Source organism: Nicotiana tabacum, chromosome 16 (genome assembly GCF_000715075.1).
Source record: "Nicotiana tabacum cultivar K326 chromosome 16, ASM71507v2, whole genome shotgun sequence".
Lineage (NCBI taxonomy): Eukaryota > Viridiplantae > Streptophyta > Magnoliopsida > Solanales > Solanaceae > Nicotiana > Nicotiana tabacum.
The window spans coordinates 78607368-78623347 of NC_134095.1; the positions used below are offsets into that span (position 1 = coordinate 78607368).

General features: G+C 39.2%; 1 long non-coding RNA gene across 1 annotated transcript; it reads left to right on the top strand.

The window, feature by feature from the left end:
• The first annotated feature begins 5912 nt into the window (after positions 1–5912).
• On the top strand, positions 5913–7824 carry LOC142170561 (uncharacterized). Its single transcript, XR_012699809.1, has 3 exons — positions 5913–6291; positions 6624–6691; positions 7555–7824. It is a non-coding gene; the product is annotated as an uncharacterized LOC142170561 (long non-coding RNA).
• The last annotated feature ends 8156 nt before the right edge of the window (positions 7825–15980 follow it).

The window sequence follows — 15980 nt, forward strand, 5'->3', positions numbered from 1 at the left end:
TTTTTGGAGAACCGTGCAGCGAGAGTTGGACATACAGGTTGAGTTGAGTACATCGTTTCACCCTTAAAGGGACAGACAGTCCGAGCGCACTATTTAGATATTGGAGGATATGCTTCACGCTTTTGTCATATAATTTAAGGGTTCTTGGGATAAGTTTCTGCCGCTCGCAGAGTTTTCCTGCAACAACAGCTACTAATCGAGCATTTAGATGGCTTCGTATAAGGCTTTTTATGGGACACAGTGTCGATCTCTGGTGGGTTGGTTTGAGCCGGGTGAGGCTAGGCTATTGTATACTGACTTGGTTCAGGATGCTTTGGACAAGGTTAAATTGATTTAGGATCAACTTCGCACGGTGCAGTCTAGAAAGAAGAGTTATGCCTATTAGAAGGTTCATAGTGGTGCTTACATGGTCGGCGAGAAGGTACTGCTCAAGGTTTCACCCATGAAAGGTTTTATGAGGTTCGGGAAGAAAGGAAAGTTGATCCCTCGGTATATTCATCCGTTTGAGGTACTTTAGAGGATTGGAGAGATAGCTTACAAGTTTGCCTTGCCACCTAGTCTGTCTAGAATTCATCTAGTGTTTCATGTATTTATGCTCCGAAAATATGTCGGTGATTAGTATCGTGTTTTGGACTTCAGCACGAGTTGGATGGTGATTTGACTTATGATGTGGAGCCGGTGGCCATTTTAGGTTGGTATGTTCGAAAGTTGAGGTCAAAGGACGAGATTGTTATGCAAATATTTGATTGTATTTTATATTAAATTTATTTCTGTCACATAAATAAGGATAATTCCATAGTTTTGGGTGTTTGTTTTTAGTTGGAGATTGCATAATTATGGGTTATTTTCAGAATGAGTATCCTAGTTTATAGAAAATCTATCGTATTTGAGGGTATAACATTTACTATATTTATTTTGTAGAATATGATATTTAACCAATCGTTGTAGATTGTGAAATAATTTTTTAATTCATTAGTAACTATGAAAATTTTCCTATCTTGTATGTGCTGCTAGACGCACAAAGAAGGAACGATCGAGGGTGAAAATCTTAGAATTCTGGGGGTTCAACCTATGGTCCATCCTATGTCAGTCGCCCAATCTCACAATTAAAATGAGCCAACTTTTTTATATTTTATCCGACATGGTCCATTTTATATATAATGTGTAAAAAAAAAATTTATCCTTTAACCTAGCGTGAAGAAGAGAGTAGGACCTCCTCTTTTACTCATTTTTTTTCCTTTGTACTGAGCATGCTAAGCTATGGCTTTCGAAGTCTGATCACAGAAGAGCATGTGGAGGTTGTGTCTGTCGACGTACCACCGCAAGTGGAAACACCAAATGTGCAGTATGGGCAGAAGGAAGAGGATGCTGCAAGTTCTAAAGCAGTTGAAAGTAACGAAATTCACGCTAGCAATGTGGAACTGCAGCAGGGGGAGCAGGGTGACAACATGTCTGAACAATTTGCTGAACCAGAAGAAGTCGCACCTGAGGCGGAAAGTGTTGATAATTTGAAGGCCGCAGTGTAGCTGAAAGAATTGGGAAATCTTACTTCCTAAAGAATTGGGAAATCCATTTTTGGCCACAATAAAGGTCTCCTTCATTTAAAATTAATTCTTTATAAGAACCAATAAAAATGAAAGGCTTAACTGGTGTGTCTATTGGCACCTCCACACACAACCTCGTGTATCTCCCTCTTAAAGTCGATGAAGTTCATGGATTAATACGGAGTAATTTTCCTATTTTGTTTCCAAATTTTTGGATGATAAAATTGTCATAGAACTCAGTTGGGAGTTATGGTAAGCGTATCCATATAGCTGAAAATAGTTGTTTAGCCTCAGTTACCACAAACTGTGGTTCCCATTTTTGCACAGATAAAAAAAAATCATTGATGAACCATGGACCATTATGCAAAGATTTAATCATATTTCCTTCTTTATTAAACTTCACAATTAAGTAATCCGCTCCTAGGTCCATGAGGATAAAGTTTTCCGTAGGTCTTCATAGATCTTGGATTTTCTTATTAAGATAATGATGAAGTATACATTTACCTATGAGCTTTGATAATGCGGAGTATTTCCAAGGCTGGTAAATACGTTTGAGGTCTTTATTTGATAGGTTGATTTGAATTTCTTTATCAATTGCATCCAGACTGCATGCGTAGGCTTTAGAATTACTTCCTCCGTTGGTGCATTCGCTGGCATGAAATGACTATGATATTTTTCATGATGCATAATTATATGGGTCTCCTCGGAATTATCTAATAATTTATCTTTGAATATTGGGGTAGGGTTGTGTGAGGGTAGGGAGAGAGCGGGTGGGAGTTTTTTGGGCTGTTTAGTTCGCCCGATAGATTGATAATGTCAGGTGAATTTGGTGGAATTAATGGGGTTTGTGGAATGGAATTTGAAAGGCCGCTCATTTGATTAATTTTTAGAAGACAAATAAAACTAAGTACTTTAGTACAAAAGTAGGCTTTTTCATAAAGAAAATTCTTTTAGATGTGTAAATAAAGTAATCATTTCACTTACTTAAAAATGTGTAGTATGAATAATTTTTTTAACACGTGAATTAGAAATTAATATGACAAGGAAAATAGTGCAAGTAGAAGATACTATATACTTAATCAAATAAAACAGTTAGATTTTTTTCTAAATATATTACTTATAGAGTAATGTTAATAATTCTATAGGAGTTTCCTCAACGAAAAAAAAATTTAAAATTAAAATTGATTAAATCTTAGCTATGACTCAAGAAAGATTAAATGAATTGAATGTATTATCAATTGAAACGGAATTATTGGAAGAAATCGATTTTGCATCTCAAAAGCTAGAAGAATAAACTTCAAATAAAAATATATATTATAATCTTTTAGAAAAACATTAGGTCTCATATTAAACTTTAGCTTTAGGACGTAGATGTACTTGAGTCGCCCCTTGTACATTTATGTGTGATGTGTGCGAATATCTTGAAGAGGAATTTTCAGAAACCACTATTGTTTAGTGGTTATTAACTTCCTATAGCTATCATATACATAATTACTTTCTATAACTACTATTCAGTTGTTACGGTAGTGTATTTGTTGTATTCGCGTTGTTGTATCCATGAATACAGCAACAAATAACGCCTAAAAATCAGGGTAGTCCAGCTGTACGCGCATGTATTCACATGTATTCACGTCATGTATTCATGAATACAGTAGCAAAAAGTGCCTAAAATTAGGGCAGTCGCCTAAAATCAGGGCAGTTCACATGTATTTGCACTGTTGTATTTATGAATAAAGCAGTAAAAAGCGCCTAAAATCAGGGCAGTCCAGCTGTACGCGCATCTATTCACATGTATTTGCGTCATGTATTCATGAATACATCGGCAAAAAGCGCCTAAAATCAGGCAGTCCAGCTATACGCGCATGTATTCATATGTATTCGTGCTACTGTATTCATGAATAACACACGAGTAAAAAGCGCCTAAAATCAGAGCAGTCCAGCTGCACGCGCATGTATTCACATGTATTCACGCCATGTATTCATGAATATAGTAACATCAATCACCTTAAAAATAGGTATGTCCAATTGTCTAAGAAAGAGAAAAAATATAAATAGCGTATTTCATGCTTTATTTCATCCCTTATTTCATGACTCAATGGTAGTATATACCATAAATATATATTTTACTGTAAAATATAAAAAGTAGCTATAGAAAATAATATTTTAAAATAATTTTTATTTATAATAAATAGGGTATATACCTTTACTACAGGAGGTAAAATTCTATCTTAATCTTAGCTTGTGACCAAGTTTGAGTATGTCGTATAATGATATGTTGGATGTTGGATGGAATGTGTTGGTCTTTGTTCGAGTTACAAAGAATTGGAATTGATCAGATTTAGTTTGGACATAGGAGCACACTGTTGGGCCGTGCCCACTTGGTCCAGATAAAGACCCATATGGCTTAAATTTGGGAAAAATTCAAAAATAGCCAGATTTACAAGTGGTTATTCAAAAATAGTTATAGTTTCAAAGTAATCGAAATTTAGCCATTTTTCATGTAAAGATAAATCTGAATAAAAATACTGTTCAAAATCCGGAATATACTCCAGCATAATATACTGGCGTTCCAATATAAGTATATTAGAACTCTAGTATATTATAATGAAGTTTCAGCATAAGTATACTGGAGTTACAGTATAATATACCGGTCCAGTATAATATGTTTTATTTTCATACACATGTGCTCAATATCAAGTATATTATACTGGAACTTTCCGCGTGTTGGAGTTCCAGCATAATATGTTGGAAGTTCATACACAGGTGTTCTCCAGTATATTATGCTGGACTGATCCCTGTTGCAGCAAAATAGTAGTTATTTTTCAATGACTTTACAAATACTGACTATTTTTGAATGACCAGTTCGAAAACTGGCTAGCCGTGCTATTTTAACCTTAATTCTATTCTTTTTAAAGTTTTAATTCTGACTTAGAATTGGTTTGGTTTGACTGCAAGATAAAGTACCAATCATTATTTATAAATAAACTAACTTTTGAGAATTGTTCTATGATCATTTGATATTAGACTTTGAAAAACTTCTTGAAGCAACAATTTCAAAGGCTCCAGTTCTTTGAGATCTAATTTTCTTTTGTATTATAGTAGGGAGTGATTCTATCAAAATATTAATGGTGTTTGGAGTTGATCAAGTGAGCAGTTGAGGACTTGAGGTAGGTGGTTGTGCTTGTTCTGCTAGTTTTTCTAGTATCTTTTACGGAAACAATTATTTTAGTAGAGTTGTTTGGATTTTTGTGACACCGTAATTTTTACGTTTGATTTGAATGATTTTTCTAATGGATAGACAAGTTTGTAACTTTTCCTAAAGAATTTTTCCTCAACCGGTAAATAAGATAAAAGTACCGAGTAGTTTACTTTTCCCCAATTTCGTTGATTCAACTTATATGATATAAAAAAATTGCTGCAAGTTCCTGATTTAGCAAAAAAATCATCAAGAAAACTAAAATTTACATGGATTGTTCGAGAAAAAGTAAGAAAATATATTAAAAAATTAATTTCATTATACATGTGCAGTACATGTATAATAGTGTATAACTATGTATAAACTTGTATATGAATTATATTGTCACGATTCAAAACTCACTATAGGCCGTGATGATTTCCAACGTCGTTGTTAGGCAAGCCAACGGTGAACTATCAAATTAATTATTTGTGACGACCCGGCCAGTCGTCTCATGAGTTACCGCTCCGTTTCCCCCATTCCAGCTTCTTTATGCTTCGTTCTCAGTGTTTATGTGACTGTGTTGATTAGTTTGAGTTCGGAGAGGATTTGGTAAGAAATGAGACACTTAGTCTCTTTTAGGAAGTCTTAAGTTGGAAAAGCCAACCGGACGTTGACTTATGTGTTAGAGGGCTCGGATGTGAGTTCTGATGGTTCGGTTAGCTTCAGGAGGTGATTTGTGACTTAGGAGCGCGAATGGAATGGGTTTTGGGGTTGTAGAGAAGATTTAGGTTTGAATTGGCAAAGTTGATATTTGCCGCTTCAGGAAAAAAAAAAGTTTTAGACGACAAATTGAAGAGATAAGAAGCTATCTATACGCTACAGTTTAGGGAGCTGTTAATTGAGGTCTTGTAAATTAGTTCATGGCTAATTATGGGAAGCGCACTGAGGACTTTCATTATATTGTCTATAGTAGCTGCAATAAATTCTTTAAAACTATGTATTACAACATGTTTAATAAAAGAGAGTTGAATGGTCAAACTAGACCTTGCATAGGTGACTGAAAAGTGTCCAGAATATTGATTAATATAGTGGTAAATGGACAACCGCGTTTAAAAGTCTTAAAGTGAGAGTTTAAAAGTCTTTAAGTGAGAGCTTAAAAGTCTTAAAGTGAGATTTTGGGTTGCATTTTGAGAAGTGCACAAGAGAAGTATATTTATAAAAGTTAGTGGATCCCCCACTATTGTGAAACAAGTCATGATGGCTATGTATAGCAGCAAAAGGACACAAAGATGCTCTCTCCATTATAATAAAGTGAAGATGGGAATTCGGATGGTTTCCCCAAGGATCTTATTTGTTTGATTCCTCATTAAAGGTCAAGGAATTAAGTGGTTTGTTGTTCATTCATCTAAATAGCTTCAAAAAGATTTGGCCAACTGCTCCAAAACTCATTGCGGAACGAGAAAGGGAAACAAATATGCATTTGGTGGAAGGCACAACCACTACTATAGTTGAACTACCAAGAAATTGCTAGAATCTTCAAGAGTGCTCTAAGAGGGGAAACGATTGGAGGTAAGAATTTCGGACCTAAAACTCGTTTATATTATGAAATCCACCTAGAAAATCATTGAATTATTGCTAAAAATGGAAGAAATAGGCTTTGGAATTTTGAAATTCTAATTGAGGATTTGGAGGACCATTTGGGGTCAGATTTGAGAACTTTTAATGTGTATGAACTCGTAGGGAGATAAGGAACTCGTTGATGTAAAAAATTTTGAGTTTCGAGAAGTGGGCCTGGGGCTCGAGTTTTTGCTAATTTCGGAATTTTTGGTATTTTTCGATTGTTTTCGCTTGGACTTTGTTTCCTTAGCATATTATGAAGTATTCGTTCTGATTTTGGATAGATTCGACGCACGTGGAGGCCAATTCGAGGGGCAAAAGCGTCGTGAGGTAGAGTTTTAGCCGGTTCGAGGTAAGTAATGATTGTAAATGATGCTCTGAGGGTTTGAAATCCCAGGTTGCACATTGTAGTGCTATATGAGGTGAGACACACGCCCGATGACGAGCGTGAGGTCGTGCACTATTGGAGATTGTGACTTGGTCCGTCTCGATTGATGATTTTACCGCGTATTTGATTGTAAACTATGTGATGTTATCATTATTAGGGCTGGGCCTAGTGCCAACTATTTGAACCCTTCGGGGCTATTTATTGATATTTTCCTCACTGTTTTGACTTGTTACTTGAACTCAGTCACGATATTTTTCCACTATTTTACTATTCAGCCATTCTTTCTCAGTTTTCAAGACTTAAATGATATTTTAAATGATGTTTTGGCTGAAAACACTGTTTTACTATTGCCGAGGGGCTTGTGATGATTTTTGGACTAAGTAAGGCCGAGGGCCTATATTATGAGGAACATTGATACTGATATGAGGCCGAGGGCCTGAGATACATATATACGCCACGAGGTGGCTTGATTGACATGAGGCCGATAGCCTAGATTTGATGCCATGAGATGACTTGATATTGTAAGAGGCCCCTCCCTGAGTCTACACACCCCCAGTAAGCGCGGGTACCCATTGTGATGTGAGATTGAGCCCGAGGGGCGAACTTCTATGTGTTTACTTTATCTTAAATCTCTGCCAATTACTTGTCTAATTGTTGTAGAAGTATTTTATTCTACTTTTCATTGGTTTACTGCTTACCAATTTCTTATTTAACTGCTTCATTATAGAATACCTTGTGTATACGCGTTTTCTTACTTTCAGTCATTATTTATATTTATTACTCACTGGGTCAGAGTACTTATATTACTCTCTGCACCATGTGTGCAGATTCAAGCGTCGCTGGTTCCGCTCCTAAGTGTTGATTCCTCCACTTGGCGTCTACGAGGTAGATGTTGGCGTCCGTAGCCCGTGTCTACTATTTCCTTCAAACATTCATACTAGATATTGGACTTAGCAGACTTGTATCATGGTCTATAGATGCTCGTAACTTATGACACCCTGGTTAGGGCTATGTCGGGTTGGATATTCCGCACCTGTATCGATATTTTACGATGTTTAGTATCATTTAAATCCTGCTTATATTGCTTTCATGTCAATTAACTGCTTAAAATGAGAATTTGGTTAAATTGGCTGGCCTTGTCTTCACGAGAGGCGCCATCACGACCGGGTTCGGGGTTAGGGTTGTGACATTATTCATTTTATTACTTTTGAAATCATGATTTTTTTATTTAATAAAGGAGACTAAGTATAAAAGATCATGGTGATATAGCACATAAATAAAACATAAAAATAAAATGGTAACAATATTAGGCAAAAACCATAAATATCTATTAAAATTTTCCAAAACCCGATGTCATTAGTGCACAAGCAATCTAATAGGATATACAAAACCCTTATAACTATTGTCTGAAATAAAATAGACAAAAATAGTAAATACAACAAGGATGAGACTCCTGGTGCTACAGATCGAGACATGGGGGGGGGGCAGCTCATCACGAAGTCTTTGGATAATGTGGATGCGCGCCCAAATGGATACCAGATGTATCTGCCTCAATACCTGGACAATTTGTGCAGAAACGTAGCGTGAGTACATAATCAACTTGTACCCAGTAATTATCTAGTCTAACCTCGAAGAAGTAGAAACGAGTGGTCGATATCGGTATTTACTAGTAGTCAATAAATAAAGTGCAAGAATTATAAATAGGCATGAAATACAATAGTAACAATGAAAAAAGAAACATCAAATAACGTGATCCTTTATCAAATATAAATTTAAAATTTTCAAATATCACATGCTATCTCAACAAATAAAAATCACCAAGAAAATATCAAACCTCATGTCATGAAGGAAATATTAGGTTTATTCGGACTCCAAATGATTTTTCGCACGAATTATGCCGAGGTCGTACATCCCGATCCATAATAATCATATACATACACTACCAAGGTCGTACGGCCTGATCCATAGATGTATCTCAATATATATATATATATATTGTATGACTCGTGCCTATCCTATGTTATAATTGTATGACTCGTAGTCCAAAGAGTTTTTATATTCCCAGGGATATATATATATCCCTGGGAATATAGAAACTCTTTGGACTACGAGTCATACAATTATAACATAGGATAGGCACATACGGAAGAAAACTTTTCTATCAACAATCGATATTCCGCCAAAACTCAAAGTACGAAGCTCTCCTAACATAATCCCTAATCAAATTTCAATTATAAATTCAAGAAATTAAACTAACAAGTTGTGTTCAAATAGTACAAGTATTTGCATGATTGTCACAGCCCGGATTTCCCACCCTCGGGAATCGTGATAGCGCCTACTCGTGAAAGCTAGACAAGCCGAGTATTATCAATTCATTACCCTTTTTATTAAGTATGTTCAGCAATTCAAAGTATTAAGTGATTAAACATCGGAATAAATTAAATAACCAGAAATGCGGAAGGCAAAAACTTAATAGTTCCACCAAACATTGCTACATAATCTGAAGTACAATACTACCCAGAATTTGGTGTCACAAGTCATGGACTATCTAAGAATATTACAAATAAGGTCTGAATAGAAATACACCAATCTGTCTCTAAATAAGTAAAAACAGAAAGAGAAATGATAGAAGGAGACGCCAAGGCCCGCGGACGTCTGCAGGACTACCTCGGGTTGCCTGAGTGGACTAAAGACAGCACCCTCACTACGGTCCAAATGCTCCGGTATCAGTATCTACATACAGTGCAGAGTGTAGTATCAGCACAACCGACCCCATGTATTGGTAAGTGCCTAGCTTAACCTCGGCGAAGTAGTGACGAGGCTAAGACCAGACTACCAAAATAAACCTATGCAGTTAAATCATATACAACAAAAAATAAAAGCAGATATTTAAAGCTAAAGTTGGGCGGGGAAAACATGCTGCGGGGAGTAACAGATAACAATAGAATACCAATAGAGAAATGTAAGGAACGCCATAAATCAATTACCAGCAAAAGATAAGGAATAAGAAACAAGTACACATGTAGTACCGTTGCAGGCATGCAACCCGCTCCCATTTTATATAGTACCGTTGCTGGCGTCAACCCGCTCCCATTTTATATAGTACCATTACAGGCATGCAACCCACTCCCATTTCATATAGTACCGTTGCAGGCGTGCAACCCGCTCCCATTTCATATAGTACCGTTGTAGGCGTGCAACCCGCTCCCATTTCATATAGTACTGTTGCAGGCGTGCAACCCGCTCCCATTTTATATAATATCGTTGCAGGCGTGCAAACCGCTCCCATTTCGTTTATCAACACCAATTATAAAATAATCCCAAAAGGGAACAATATTATAACAACAACATCCCGGCAAGGGAACAATAATATAAAAACAACATCCCGACAAGGGAACAATGATATAATAACAATATCCCGACAAAGGAACAATGATATAACAACAGTATGAAGCACGAATAACCACAACGGAGTCACAACAATTACGATACAAGACTCACAGGCATGCTTGACACCGACGTATAGATACTCGTCACCATGCCTATACGACGTACTCCACAATTAACACATAGCAAATAAGACACAACTCCTAATCTCTCAAGCTAAGGTTAGACCAAACACTTACCTCAACTTCCACGGTTAACTCAAGCCTCAAACACCACTTTCCCTTTAGAATTCGCCTCCAAATTACTTGTATCTAGTCTAAATTAATTTAACAATATCAATAAATGCTAAAGAATTCATACACAAAGCTTAATTATAGGTTTTCTATCCTTTTCCCCAAAAAGTCAAAAATCGATCCCGGGCCCGCTTGGTCGAAACCCAAGGTTCGGACCAAAACCCGATCACCCATTCACCCACGAGCCCGAATATGTCATTATTTTTGGAATCCGAACCAAAAATGAGGTCTAAATTCCAATTATTCAAAAAGCCCTAACTCTACCCAAATCTCCAATTTTCTACCCTTAAGAACATGACTTAGGCCTAGAAATCTAATGAGTGTTAATGGAAATTGAAGAAAAAAAGTCTAAGAGAACATACCTATGGTTTTGTGGTGAAATCCCCCTTCAAAAATCTCCCAAGTTTGAGTTTAAGTGAAAAAGTCATGAAGTTTTGAAGAAATCCCGTTATGCTACTATTTTTAAAAGACTGGGCATTTATTCATTGCGTTCGCATATGGTTGACGCTCATGACCTACGCGTTCGCGAGCTAAGGGCCGCGTTCGCATAGGGTTACAACTACCCAGCCCCTCTTATATTCTATGCGTTCGTGACAGCCCGAGTGTGTTCGTGTAGAGTGAACTCCTAAGGCTCCGCGTTCGCACCTGGTTCTATGCGATCGCATAGTGCAAACCTGCCCCCTCCCGATTTGTGTTGTGCCTTCGCGTGGGTTACCATGCGTTCGCATAGTGTAAAACTCAGACACCAGCAAACAGCAAAAACACCAGATTTTCTAAGTTCAAATCACCCTGACGCCTATCCGAAACTCACCCGAACCCTCTAAGCTCCCAACACAATATGTACACTACCTCAAAAATATCCTACGGACTTACTCGTGCGATCAAATCGCAAAAATAACATCTTAAACAATGAATTTAGCATAAAATCAAGGAAAAGTCTCAAAACTTCCAAAGTATCAAATTTCACAACTACGGGTCTGAATCACATCAAACGACTTCAGTTTCTTACCAAATTTTACAAACGTATTTTAAATGTCATATTGAACCTGTATCGGGCTCTGGAACCAAAATACGGGTCCGATACCATAAATTCCAAATATAATCAAATTTCTAAAAACTCTTATACATTCCAGAAAATAATTTTCTTTGAAAATTCATTTCCCGGGCTTGGGACCTCGGAATTCGATTCCGGGCATACGCCCAAGTCCCATATTTTCCTACAGACCCTACGAGATCGTCAAATCACAGGTCCGGGTCCGTTTACCTAAAATATTGACCAAAGTCAACTTAAAATAAATTTTAAAGGCCAAATTAACATTTTCATCACATTTCCACATAAAAGCGTCCCGGATATACGCCCGGACCACGCACGCAAATTGAAGTAAGGAAAAAGGAGGCTTTCTAAGGCCTCGAAACATAGAATTTACTCGTAAATTAAGTGATGACCATTTGGGTCATCACAATGATAAACCTCTAAAACAATCGTTCGTCCTCGAACTGACATAAGAAAGAAGTACCCGAGTCGGGGAAAAGATGGGGGTAATGGCTCCGCAAATCGGACTCGAACTCCCAGGTCGATGCCTCAACAGGCTGACCTCTCCACTGAACACGAACAGAAGGGAAACTCTTCGATCTCAACTGACGAACCTACCAGTTTAGAATAACTATTAGCTCTTCCTCATATGACAAGTCCTTGTCCAACTGGATAGTGCTGAAGTCTAACACGTGGAATGGATCGCCGTGATACTTCCGAAGCATGGACACATGAAACACTAGATGCACGGCTGATCAACTCGACGGTAACGCAAGTCTGTAAGCCATCTCTCCCACTCGATCAAGAATCTCAAACGGGCCAATGAACCTAGGGCTAAACTTGCCCTTCTTTCCAAATCTCATCACTCCCTTCATAGGCGACACCCAAAGCAACACTCGCTCGCCAACCATGAATGCCACATCACGAACATTACTGTCGGCATAACTCTTTTTTCCTGGACTGAGCTGTACGAAGCCTATCCTGAATGATCCTGACCTTGTCCAAGTCATCCTGTACCAGATTTGTACCCAACAACCGAGCCTCTCTTGGCTCAAACCATCCAACCGACGACCGACATCGCCTACTATATAAAGCCTCATAAGGAGCCATCTGAATGCTTGACTGGTAACTGTTATTGTAGGCAAACTCCTCTAAAGGCAAAAATTGATCCCACAAGCCTCCAAAGTCAATGACACAAGCTCGGGGAATATACTCCAAAATATGAATAGTACGCTCGGATTGCCCATCTGTCTGAGGATGAAATGTTGTGTTCAACTCGACACGTGTGCCTAACTCACGCTGAACTGCTCTCTAGAAGTGCGAGGTAAACTACGTACCTCGATCAGAAATGATAGACATAGGCACACCATGAAGATGAACAACCTCCCGGATATAGATCTCAGCTAACCTCTAGGATGAATAAGAGACTGCCACAGGAATGAAATGCACTGACTTGGTCAGCCTATCAACAATAATCCACACTGCATCGAACTTCCTCTGAGTCCGTGGGAGTCCAATAACAAAGTACATAGTGATACGCTCCCACTTCCACTCGGGAAGCTCAATCCTCTGAAACAAACCACCAGGTCTCTAATGTTCGTACTTTACCTGCTGACAATTCAAACACCGAGCCACATACGCAACAATATCTTTCTTCATCCTTCTCCATCAATAATGCTCCCGCAAATCCTGATACATCTTAGTGGCTCTCGGATGAATAGAGTACCGGAAACTATGGGCCTTTTCTAAAATCAACTCTCGGAGTCCATCCACATTAGGCACACAAACTTGACCCTGTAGCCTCAAAACCCCCATCATCTCCTAATGTAACCTGCTTGGCACTACCGTGCTGCACCGTGTCTCTAAGGACACATAAATGAGGATCATCACACTTCCAATCTCGGATACGCTCCAATAAAGAAGAACGAGTGATTGTGCAAGCTAATACACGGCTGGGCTCAGAAACATCCAACCTCACGGACTGATTAGCCAAAGCCTGAACATCCAAAGCAAGCGGTCTCTCACCGACCGGAATATAAGCAAGATTGCCCATACTAGCTGACTTTCTACTCAAAGTATCGGCCACCACATTGGCCTTCCCCGGATAATATAAGATGGTGATATCATAGTTTTTCAATAGCTCCAACCACCTTCTCTGCCTCAAATTTAGCTCCTTCTACTTGAACAAATACTGAAGACTCTTGTGATCCGTGAATACCTCACATGCCATGCCATACAAATAATGCCTTCAAATATTCAACGCATGAACAACGACTGCTAACTCCAAATCATGGACCGGATAGTTCTTCTCATGAATCTTCAACTGATGAGCATAAGCAATGACCTTACCATCCTGTATCAACACCGCACCAAGTCCAATACGAGATGTATCACAATAAACTGTATATGGCCCTAAACCCGTGGGCAAAACCAATACCGGCGCCATAGTCAAAATTGTCTTAAGCTTCTAAAAGGTTGCCTCACACTCATCCAACCACCTGAACTGGGCACCCTTCTGGGTCAACCTGGTGATTGGGGCTGCAATATATGAATACCCCTCCACAAACCAACGATAATAGCCTGCCAAACCCAAGAAACTCTAAATCTCTATAGCTTATGTAGGTCTAGGTCAGTCCTTGACTGCCTCTATCTCCTTTGGATCTACCTGAATACCCTCTGCTGAAACCACATGACCCAAGAAAGCAACTGAACCCAACCAAACTTGCACTTCGAAAACTTAGCATATAACTGACTATCTGTCAAAGTCTGAAGAACAACTCTCAGATGCTGCTCATGCTCCTCCCGACTGCGGGAATAAATCAAAATATCATTAATGAAGACTATCACGAATGAATCCAAGTAAGGCTTGAACATTCGTTTTATCAAAACCATAAAAGCTGATGGGGCATTTATCAACCCGAATGACATCACCAAGAACACATAATGCCAGTACCGAGTGCAGAAAGTTGTCTTAAGGACATTGGATGCCCTAATCCTCAACTGATGGTAGCCAGATCTCAAGTCAATCATCAAAAATACCTTGGCACCCTGAAGCTGATCAAACAAATCATCAATCCTCGGCAATGGATACTTATTCTTGATTGTAACCTTGTTCAACTGCCGGTAATCTATACACATTCACATCGATTCATCCTTCTTCTTAACAAACAACACCGGCGCACCCCAAGGCAAGGCACTAGGTCTAATGAAGCCTTCTCAAGATAGTCTCGCAACTGCTCCTTCAATTCTTTCAACTCAGACAGGCCCATACGATACGGTGGGATAGAAATAGGCTAAGTGCCCAGAGCCTAATCAATGCAGAAGTCAATATCTTTGTCAGGTGGCATACCCGGCAGGTCTGAAGGAAATACCTCAGGAAACTCATGAACAACAGGCACAGAATCCATAGAAGGAACCTCAGCATTAGAATCACGTACATATGCCAAATAGGCCAAACACCCCTTCTCGACCATACGCCGAGCCTTCATATATGAGATAACACTACGGGTAGAATGACTAGGAGTCCCTCTCCACTCTAAACGAGGCAACCCCGACAAGGCTAAGGTCATAGTCTTGGCATGACAGTCCAAAATAGTGTGGTAAGGTGATAACCAGTCCATCCCCAATATGACATTAAAATCAACCATGTCCAAAAGTAATAAGTCTACTCGGGTCTCAAGACCCCCAATCACAACTATACAAGAGCGGTGAACACGATCTACCACAATAGAATCACCCACCGGTGTAGACACATATACAAGAGCACTCAAAGAATCAGTAGGCATGATCAAATACGGTGCAAAATAAGATGACACATAAGAGGATGTAGACCCTGAATCAAATAGCACTAAAGCATCCCTACTACAAACTAGAACAATACCTGTGATAACTACATTGAAAGTCTCAACCTCGGGTCTGGCTGGAAGAGCATAACATCGGGGCTGGGCCCCACCACTCTGAACTACATCTCTAGGACGACCTGCTGCTAGCTGGCCTCAACCTCTAGCGGCCTGAGATCCATGTCTAATACCTCTACCTCCACCTCTAGCTGGCTGGGCGGGCGATGGAACACTCGGTGCCTGAACCATGGCACGGGAACCCTGGTGCTGAGAACTGCTCGATGCTTGAGGACAAAATCTAGCAATATGCCTCATGTCGCCACAAGTAAAACAAGCCCTTGGCTACTGGGGCTGACGACCCTGAAAACTCTGAAGCGGAGGTGCACTGATAAGAGCTGGCGATGCACTATAGGGTTGCTGATCAGAATACTGCATGTGAGAACCACGACCACCTAGGGCACCATGAGAAACCTGAAGTGCTGACTGAAACGACCTGGGAGGATGGCCCCTACCAAAAGAATCCCTACCTCCAGATGAGGCACCACTGAACCTACCCGAATGACGAGGCCTCTTGTCAAACCCCTTACCACTCTCCTGCGATAGAACCATCTCAACCCTCCTGGCCATATTGGCCGCCTCCTGAAAAGAAATCTCACTTCCCGTCTTCTTAGCCATCTGCAATCGAATAAGTTGAATGAGTC